Genomic DNA, 10491 nt, shown 5'->3' with positions numbered 1-10491 from the left:
GGGGCGTGGGGCTCCCTCACCAGAAGCCACTCCTGAGGCGGCAAGGCCAGAGGCCCGTGGGGGCGGGAGCGACCGGCCTGGCGTTTGCCGGCCTGGGGGCCCCCCCTCGGACGCTTCCCCGCGGCGCTGAAATAGCGTTTGGAGGCAGGCGTTTCGTTCCCCGCTGCTGGGAAGCGCCGGCTGCTTTGAAGGAACATTCAGATCGGGATCTGCCAGCGCGATTCTTGCACGTTAAGCACGGAGCTACGCAGTGATGGTACGGTGTGTGACCATGTGCTGTGTGGCGATCGTACGGTACGCAGTGCTTCCAGGCGCCAGAACCGCGGGCGTTACCCCGGTCGTGAAATGAAAGCGTTACCCCGGAAAGGGTTTGCATCGTTCCTTCAGCTGGGTACCCTAAACCTGAGTACGTAAAGACTGTAACGAGCAGCTGGGCTCCGTTGTTTTTCTTTCAGTTTTGTTTTAGGAGGAGCTGAAGAAAAAAATGTGGATTTACGTTTTTCACCTTGTGGATCGTGGGGAGCTGGGCTTGCTGGCATCACCTCTGCAGGGATTTCTCCCTGAAATGGCCAACAGGAAGGGATTTTTTGACGCTTGGCCATTTGTGTCCCGTTTTCTCCCTTCCTCAGCAGATGGCAGCAGTGGCCTTTGTCTGACAGGGACCCGTTGTGTGTACATGCAGTATCATTTACGGATTCACTTTCCAAGATTGATCATTCACCAAAAGAAAGTTTCGATTGAATGATAACTACTTTGGATCCTCTTAATTATTTCTAAAACAATGCAAAGAAACTCCAGAATAGTTTGGTTTATTTGACTAGAAAACCTGAAAAAATTTACAGCTCACATCTTACTGAATATCTGAATAGATATTTAAATATTCCAAACCAAACAACACTCTACAATTGACAATGAGTGCAACCCTGGCTGCAAAATAGGCTGAACTCTTTTTATTTGTAAGCAAAGTATATTTTGGGGAGGAAACGACCCCCTTTGAGGCATTTGTTCTCAGCTGATGTAGCGAGCACCTGTCACATCAGAAGGCTCTTCAGTGAACTTGCTGAAGAAGTCTCTCCCATTATGAAGTTCAATGCCCTTGTTCTCTGGCAGTGCTGTACTGTATTTACACATTTTACATGATGTTGCTGATTAATTATTACATTGTTTCTTAGTCTCATATCTTTTCATTACTTAGTCTGAGTTAAAGGTTTGTCCTTTTCTCTATATTCATGCAGATTGATGTCATCAGTGTGATTATAGTTTAGTATTTCTCCAAGTATACGTATATAGGGATGTGGCCTATATTATGTTTTCAAATATAGGCTCAAGGATTTTTTTTTTTTTTTTTTAAGTAACTAGGCCTCAATTTATGCATATTGTCCAAAGGAGGGTATTCTTACCATTTGGCAATGACTTACAACTTTGATTTAGGGAAAACTGACGGTAAATTGATCTGGGCACACAATTTGTATTTGCCAATAGTCTCTAGACTGACAGATCTGATGCCATCTGATATCTGAAGCAGTATCTTCACATTTTCTGCCCTTGATGCCATTACTTCTACCTAAAAAGTCAGACAAAGGTCCCTACACTAAGGATTTTGTGGTGCCCCAAGATGTGAATTAATCTAGTGTTCTTTTCAGAAACACATCCAGACAGACTGAAATGTCACGAGTGTGAATGGCTTGCTCAGACTCAGGAGCCTGGGTACTGAAAGCTCTTATTCTTTGTGCAGAAATATCCTAATGGGCAGCCATGGTGGGCAGCACAATGCAGAAGAAACGTAACAGGATAAGGTGGTTTGCCCGTCTTGTGTCCGGTTTTCAGTGTTTCAGCACTGGACCTGGGCTAACCATCCCTTTGAAACACAGGAGTCGTGCTAGTACACAATCCGCTAGTAAGAGCCACCTTTAAGAAAACTGGAAAGCACAAAAAGTCAATTGATTCCAAAATAAATATTGCATGCTTTAATTTTTTTTACAATCAAGACTTAAAAAACCAAACAAGTTAAAGAATGAAGACGTTCAGAAAGTTGCCACCAGTCGCCACTTTACTACCATGGCTATGGAACTTGCGGTCTCCGCAGACTGAAGGAGTGCTTTGGTGTAGACATTGAGCTGGGACTCTGGTCATCTCCCATGCCACAGGCTTGCTGTGTGACACAAATCAATCATTCAAACTCTCCATATTAAGCCACAAGGTCCTTTGGGATCAGCAGGAAGATTTAAGAGACCTTTAATTTTCATTCGTAAAATCAAAATACTTCACCACGTTTCTTCTTTCATCAGCTGGTGATCTTGTCAGTTAGAATCGAAATAGTTTGGAGCAGAAAATTCATGTACTGTCAGCCAGGGGGATCTGAGATGGCTTATCTTTTATTATTTTTTTTTTAACATGGTGGTTGTTTCTAAGTACTACTTCAGTGCATACAAATAATCATTTTGAAGAAGCCAAAGTACTCCAGGATGGAGAAGCAGATCTTATCAAGGCACATAAATATGGAACTGAGAGTATGGTTTTCAAATACAGGCAAGGGTCCAGTTCCATGCTGCAACTAAAAAGTTTTCTGCTTTGGAAAAGGAGGTCTCATTCCTTCACCCTCCACCCCACTCTTTCTTCCTGGTCCCGCTCTCCTTTCTTCCTTCACCACTCCTCCAGCCTCCCACTTCTGGCTGTACAGTCCTTTCTTCTCACTACTTTGTCCTATCACCGTCAGGCATTGGATTGCAAAGTAAACTGATGCAACTCCAAACCCCACAGAAAACATGACCGTAATTTTTCTAGATTACGTTTTCTGCTCTTCTAGTGAGTTAAGTCAGCTCACTGTGCTACCTATCCTGGGAGCATTAGGGCGAGCTTTTAAGAGAGGAGAGTGCATAGGCAGAAGGAAGGGAGGAGGTCAGGGAGATGGTGAGGCGAATGGTTCTCCTTCTTTCTGTGGCAGCAAGCTCTTGGTTTGTCTCAAATCATCTTCTTATATCATACCCTGAAAGACAGGCAAGGAATAAAAAGCACCGCCTCCGGAGGTGCATGAGAAAACCCATGTAGTAGGAGGTACTAACGCACCTTTGGTTTTATTGGACTTTCCAGACTTTGATTTCACATTCTTTTAACGGGAGCTGAGCTTGATTCTCTACTGCCTTGCACTCAGTGAACCGTGTGGCAAGGATGTGAAATACTGTGACTTCAAAAAGTAGAAGACAGTGGTGGGCCAAGCACTTGTTTTTTACATGATCTCTGTGATCTTCTTGAGTCATTTTCCCAGTCAGTATGTAGTGGCCAAGACAGAGGGGATACAACGTCGACTAATGAAAGAAGAAAAAAGTGTTTCAGTCTCGTTCTTGGGAGCATGGCTGATTCTCAGAAGACCCATGGATGACCCTTTCCAGCCTATGAGAAGCTGCTACCATTTCTGTTTACAGTGGTTCCAAATGAGAAATTAAGAATGATGGTGAGTGTCATGCGTAGCACTCTACAATTTGCTTTTTGCTACATTTCAGCTCTTTAGAAATAGATATACAATAGAATAAATAGAAATCCAGTACAAGCCCACCACTGATAATACTGCACAATTGCTACAGCATCTCCAAATTGTGGGAATGAACCTGGACACCCCTTCAGCAGGTAGAGAATCAGTTCTCTGCCTCAAAGACACATCATCTTAATTTATTGCTTTAGTTAAGTTTATTTTGTTTTTCTTCATAACTAATTTTAGGCAAATTGACATGTTTCATTATCAGGCATTGCAGTTCTGTTAATTCAGCAGCAGTGTGTACAGTGTGTGTCACTGGAGTATGCTAAGTTATTTTAGCAGAATCTGAATCCAAGCATTGTACAAGCACCGTAAATACAAACCCCATTTTCATGCATGATCTTAGAACAGCGCTGCTCTCTTCTGTGCTAGAACATACTTCTTCCATTTTTGATTGCTATTGCACTCTAAATAGTAAACAAAAGTTGTTTTTATCCCCATGCTGTCTGAAAAATAACCCCAAAATGAAACTCGGTTCCAGTCTCTTGTTGGGTTTAGGTTGAGTGCTACATCTTACAGCCTAGTTAAGCAATGAGCTCAGGAATTTCCTTTTTTGGTGATCGTTGTAGGCTTTGTTGCAGGGTATACCAGGGAGGAGGGGAAGAGAAAAGGAGCCTGATGGGGGTGAAGGGGACTTAAGCAAGCTTTATGTCTCCATCTGCTGTGGTTAACTCCCATCTCCCTGTCTCCTGCTGTGGCTTTGGGAATTAAAGAATTTGTAGTGCTGTGCTGCCTTTTCTTTCTGACTCCTCAGACTAAAATATCAGCTGCAGCCTATTGGTGTGCCTACTAATGTAGGAAAGAAGTTTAATGTTCCCATCATATAAAAATTGGGGCACACCAATCTTCAATGCACGTGACAGTTGCACTGCTTTTTGCTATACAGCCTATTACCACAGGTATCTGAACAGATTCAAATCTCAGCACAGAGCCTGGATGGTTATTTAGCAATGAAACAGATGTCTCACTACTCATTAATAAATTGACATGGCTCAAAATCCAGGCACATTTTGATAGAATCAGCCAGCAGTCTTTCCTATGCTCATAGTCTTAACGTTGTTTCTGGAAGTAACCCCCCCTACCTGATTATTAAGCCAGACATTAATGCTGGGTCTTTACTCGGTCACACATCTGTGGTGACTGCCTATTCTAACTTGTAAATGAACATGTCTCAAAAAACATGTCTGCATGGCATGAAGAAGTAATCCCTGTCCCGCCATCAGCAACCTGGCTAGCTGCAAACATGTCATATTGCCAGAATAAACTCCGGGATTTGCAGCACTGCAGTTCTGCCAGCAGTGTAAGTCACGCCTTTGTCTGTAGAAGGAAATAGTAAAGGACAGGAACCACGATAGGCAGGCACTAATAAAAGAAGCTGGAACAAATTCCCAGTTTGGGTACGACCCAATGAAACTGGGTTTTCCTTTCTGCATTTTTGCCTTACAGAGAACAGCTGAGCAAAGGATTATTTGTACCTTCATCACGGAAGAGCCTGTCCTAACCCTGTGCAAGTTCACCAGTATAAAACATGTTCTCTATGTTACTGCCAACGTCAGTCAGCCTGGAGTGATTCGCTTCAGGCATTCAAATCATGGATAATTCACTACATCCTCCTAGCAGATGCTCAGAACAAGGCATCTACTTTCCCAGGGCTCCCAAACAGTTCACAGGAGAATCTTGCTCTGGTTCTACAAGAGCAACTCCCTTGGTCACTGGGAGCAGTGTGAGCGGATTCAAAGGTGCAGTTGTAAGACCTAGAGGAAAGCTGGATGCATCTGGCTCATAAAGACCGGGCTAATTCTTCCCTTTTTCTGCAGCTTTCTGTCTTGTTCTTCGGGTCTACTGGAGACATGTTTACTGGGGTGATAATGAACTGCCAAAGAAGCAAGACAGCTGAGTAACCTAAATAGAGTTTCTCACACGCTAAAAAAGCTAAGTAGCAAAATGGGTTGAATTCTGGAAGCTTGGAAGCTGAATGATAATCATCACATTGAACAGCTGGTGAAAAGGAAGAGCTGGCACCCAGGCAGTAAACCTGGCCCAAATATTACACGTGATAGAAGTATACAGGTCGTTTTATGACAGTGAAGATATAGTTGCAGCCTTCCGGTCTGTTTTTTTACAAAAACTATCTATATTTAACTTTTTAAATTTCTCTGCCGCCTTCAGGACATAAGCATTGGTATCAGAGCAGGATGTGAGGGTGGGGAGATTTCCACAGTCTGCAGTAATAAAAGTGTGAACTGCATAATCTGGGTAAATCCCCTAAGAAAAAATCCAATCCCTAAAATAACTTTTTTCAGAGCAGAAATAGAGCAGTTTGCAGGAGGTAGCAAGGGAAGAACAAAGGTGATTAAAAGAAAAAAAAAAGGAGCCCACTGAGGCCACAGTTGGTAAGAACAACTTTATCTTTAACCTCAACTTGCCCAGCACAGAGGAGTATTTAGTGCACACAGCAGCTCAAACTTAAATCTAAAACATTTAAAATATTTCAGATTTTCCTGCATAGGGATGGAAAAGTGTCAAAGGATACATGGTAGCAGGCTTTATAAAAGCACTTAAGCAGAGAAGATGGAGGTTACCTAAAAAATTCATCAGGCTTTGTCTTCTCATCTTAAGGGATAGACTTGCAGTGGTTTTAAGATACTTAGGAGAGTTATATTTAATTTCTTTCTATTAAGGATACAGAATTTCTGTACCATGCAATATATAGTGGTGCTAAAAGCCTTGAACAAAAGGAGTGTGCTCATACGTTCGGTGTATCACTGCACCATCATACAAGGTCAGGTTCCAGAAATGAGATACCTGTGTTAGTGGGATATTCCAGCTCACCCAAGGAGCCCTTTCAGGAAGGCTATGTAGTTTGTGTGTAGAGCTCCACAGACTTGTCCTCACATCTTCCAGCTCTGCAGCCAGCTTGGTCCTAGACAAGCAATGTAGCTCTGCAGCCAGCTTGGTCCTAGACAAGCGATGTATTTCTTTCTATCTATCTATCTATCTCTCTATCTCTCTATCTATCTATCTCCTGCTCTACTGTAGAAGGGTCCTGAAGCCCTTAAATGACTGAGGCTTTGTTTAAAAGGGTTATAACCTGTTAGTCACCCAGGATGATGACATATGATTTATGTCTACAGTTCATGTCTTGAAAGCAACAAAGAATTTTATTTAAAAATTGGACAAGAAATCATGATCTTTGAAATTAAATAAAATTCAAATACACATAAGCAGGTTACTCTCTCATAAATGTGTAATTAAATATAAATACAATTCTTAGACCTTATGTTTTTGTATATATGTGTCAACCTGGCTATATATTCATTAGACTTAGAGAGCATTCATATCCTGGTTTTGGCTTGCTACACTCAAATATTTCTGTGTTTGCTACACATGGGGTTTGGGACTAATGTGAAAAAGGAACATGAAAGGGTAGATCTGTGGCAAGAGTAGATACAAAAATACATCAGTCCCTACCTTCCTCCCCAGTTCAACAGTGAAGAGTTATCAGTTGATAAAGATATTGCAAAACAGAAATAGTTAGCAGCTCCCACTGAGATCAACTCCTGTGTTTATATCAATGGCACCCAAACCTGGCTGTGTTGACTTGTTTCCTTCCATACGGTGATTCTTATTTTTTTCCCTGTCTAATATCTTAGCTGGCCCATCATCAGTTTGAACTCACCATGGAAAACTCAGAATGGCTGATCTCGCCTGCTAAATCCTGGTAGTTCTAACATAGGTACCAGATTCTCTATCACTCCAGGCCAAAATCTGTGATTATTTTCTTACAACTATGTGTGTCTTTCTACGTGTTGTATCAAATCTGTACTTTCTCTTCCACAGCAGCTCAGCCTGTCCAGTTCTCCCACGTGCAGAGCCAAATCTCATTTGCTCCTTGTTTCTCTCTTGCCTTGACCCTCGCAGCATCTTCCCGTCAGACCTCCTACAACGCATCGCATCATACCATGTTTACACCAAATGAAGTGCAGTTGCCAAGCCCCCATCTGAACATTTGATCAAATCGCTCCCCTCTTCATGTCCCTCCGCTAACTTATCTCATGAAGAAATCAAGCTGCCAGTCACTACATTCAAAGAATTTCTTAGCTCTCCCCCCACTACTTACCACCCTTGCTGAATCTCTTCTCCCCCCACATCCTCTCATCTCCAGCAGCATTGCTCCCCTCAGAGGTCTATGTGTTGGCGTCTCATCTTTTTGCTGTCCTTTATGCCTTGCTTTTTCTGCAGAGCTGCAATGTCACACCCTTGCATTTCTATTTATATTCAATTTTCTGAGAAGACAACATGTACATCTCTGCCAACGGACTGCAACCCCCCTTGGCCCAAGCTACAAAGACTTTTCAGAAAGTCCTTAACACACTACAGTTAGTGCAAAGAAGAGACTAGAAAGAATAACATAGTCCTAAGGAAGTGTTCATAGCTAAAAATGCAATGACATTACAAACTGTGGTTATAAATTCATCTGTACTGACACAAATCAAGCGAAACGCTATTAAGATCAACAGCCTTTTTGGGGGGATTAACCGTTGCTAGCAGAGAGAAGTCCATACAGTTTGTCAGGGCACTCTGCTGTCCATGTTTTGGTTTATTAATTACAAGAAAGGATCTCTGAGCATAATTTAAACCAGCAAATTCTCAAGCGTGAGGAAAGTTATGGACACGCAAAAGTGGTCCTATATTTTAGAGGTGCAAGCACCTAAACAGGGTCTGGACGTATCTGAATAGCTGCTGTTTTACACAGAGCGCAATTTTAGAAGACTCAGCAGACTCTGCCTTTTTTATGTACGTGCATTGCATGAGGCAAACTGTTTTGTGGAAGAATTGGGAAATTTGGCCCGAGTATTGATCCTAGTCTACAAATAGATATGAAATCCCCCTTGGCAGCAGTGGCAATTCTTCAGGACATCACAGACTTGTGTCATCTTTCTTGTTCAACCACAAGAGTTCCTTGGAACTCAGTCACTCTGCCAAGAAACGAAACATAGCTTCGCTAGACTTGCGCGTGACGAATGTTTCAATACACGCTGCATCTCGTCTTTGGCAAGACCACCACACAGAGATAGATACAGATATAAAGGGATGAACTGTGCAGCAGCTTCTGTTTGTCCTTGTTTCTGTTCCATGATACTGCACTGCCTTTAGCAAATTCTCTTACAGATCTGTATGTCAAGTACTATCTTTAAATTGTATTTTTATGGAAAATGCAGGTTCTCAGTTAGCATTGAACAAAATTGGTAAGGAACGTTTGATGATCCCTGGAACATGCTGCCTGAACAATATAACATAAAACAGCAAGGAAGGGATATGCCACTTCTTTTTTGGGGAGGGATAACCAATACATTCTGTTGAGAATTATGGTTCCCAAATCTGTCTACAAACTGCCCTCTAAAATCCAAGTCTTCATTTAAACAGAGTTTGCGATTCTGATATTTGTTCAGATTTTTTTTTCTCATGATCTGAATTTAAAATAACAAAATATCTTTGGTAAGGAACGTTTGATGATCCCTGGAACATGCTGCCTAAACAATATAACATAAAACAGCAAGGAAGGGATATGCCACTTCTTTTTTGGGGAGGGATAACCAATACATTCTGTTGAGAATTATGGTTCCCAAATCTGTCTACAAACTGCCCTCTAAAATCCAAGTCTTCATTTAAACAGAGTTTGTGATTCTGATATTTGTTCAGATTTTTTTTTCTCATGATCTGAATTTAAAATAACAAAATATCTTATTTGGAGCTTGAAAACAACTCTAAAAATATATCAGCGATTGGGAGCTATCTCCTTATACCCTAATGCTACGTTGAACTAAAGCCAAAAGTCAGCACTGGTAAATGATTTAATTTGAAATAATTTTCAGAAATACCTAATTAATGAAGCAGTTTCCCCACATTCCATCTCTCCAATCCTCAATAGCATCAGCAATACACTTATACATCACTAATAAAAAATAAACACAATATTTAAAACGGAAGAGAAGAGCAGAGAAAAATTAGTTGCAGTTGTTTTAAAATATAACAGTGGTGGTGTACTGAGTGCATTAGGTACATATTAATTTTTTTATATTTCTATATTTATGCTGGTGCAGACTGCCCTGAGTGGTGCCCTGAAGTCCTGAGGAAACCAGTTGCGCCTGGTTTGATGTTTGTGCTCGCTTCACTGCTGATTACACTGGTCTTGATTGCATCTGCAGAGGGCATGTTGTGCCTGTGCCTCCTGGAACATCCAGCCACGCGCTCATTAGACTGCACCTGAAGCAGTCAGTAATCAGTAAATAGTAACCAATGATAATTAATTAGTCATCAGTTATTGTAACCATTTGTTTTCAGTTTAAATATCTAACGACTACAAATATTTATCATTCCTTATACAACTATATCCTGGATGTAATTTTCTTTGCTTATGTAGTAGGAACTTTCATGTTATGTGGGAAACTTTCTCAAAATAAGTTGTATGAAATCTCTGAGACACACAGTCAACTGCTAAATACTGGGAAGGCACCATTCCTTTGAAAAAGAAGTATGGATGCATGACCTACTTCTAAAGGGACAGGAGAGACACTCACCCTATACATCCCTGTTCAGTGTGTGCATTTATAACTCTATTTACTAAATGGGCAAGTAGGAGACAGGTGCTTAATCATGCCACACCTCTTTTTAATTAATCCTTAATCATTGACTCACATCTACTGAATGTCCCTCAAGTGTTATTTTTTCCACATTTACCTTAGCGTGTATTTCAACATGCACTGTTCGTTTTATGACTTCAGAGAGGATGTGGTTACAGTTTGACAGAAAGGAAGCTTTGCTGTAGATGGGAAGATAAAGCTCAAAGCACCTACGCTGCCTTTTGAACACCTTTTTTTTCTTTTTTTTTAAATTAACTGTCTTCCTTCTTGCATCTCTTTCTTGGACGGGCGCTCAGCGCATAGGGCAGACATCCC

The sequence above is a fragment of the Aptenodytes forsteri genome, unplaced genomic scaffold (assembly GCF_000699145.1).
Source record: "Aptenodytes forsteri isolate BGI_AS27 unplaced genomic scaffold, ASM69914v1 Scaffold54, whole genome shotgun sequence".
Lineage (NCBI taxonomy): Eukaryota > Metazoa > Chordata > Aves > Sphenisciformes > Spheniscidae > Aptenodytes > Aptenodytes forsteri.
This window is presented reverse-complemented; position numbering follows the sequence as displayed.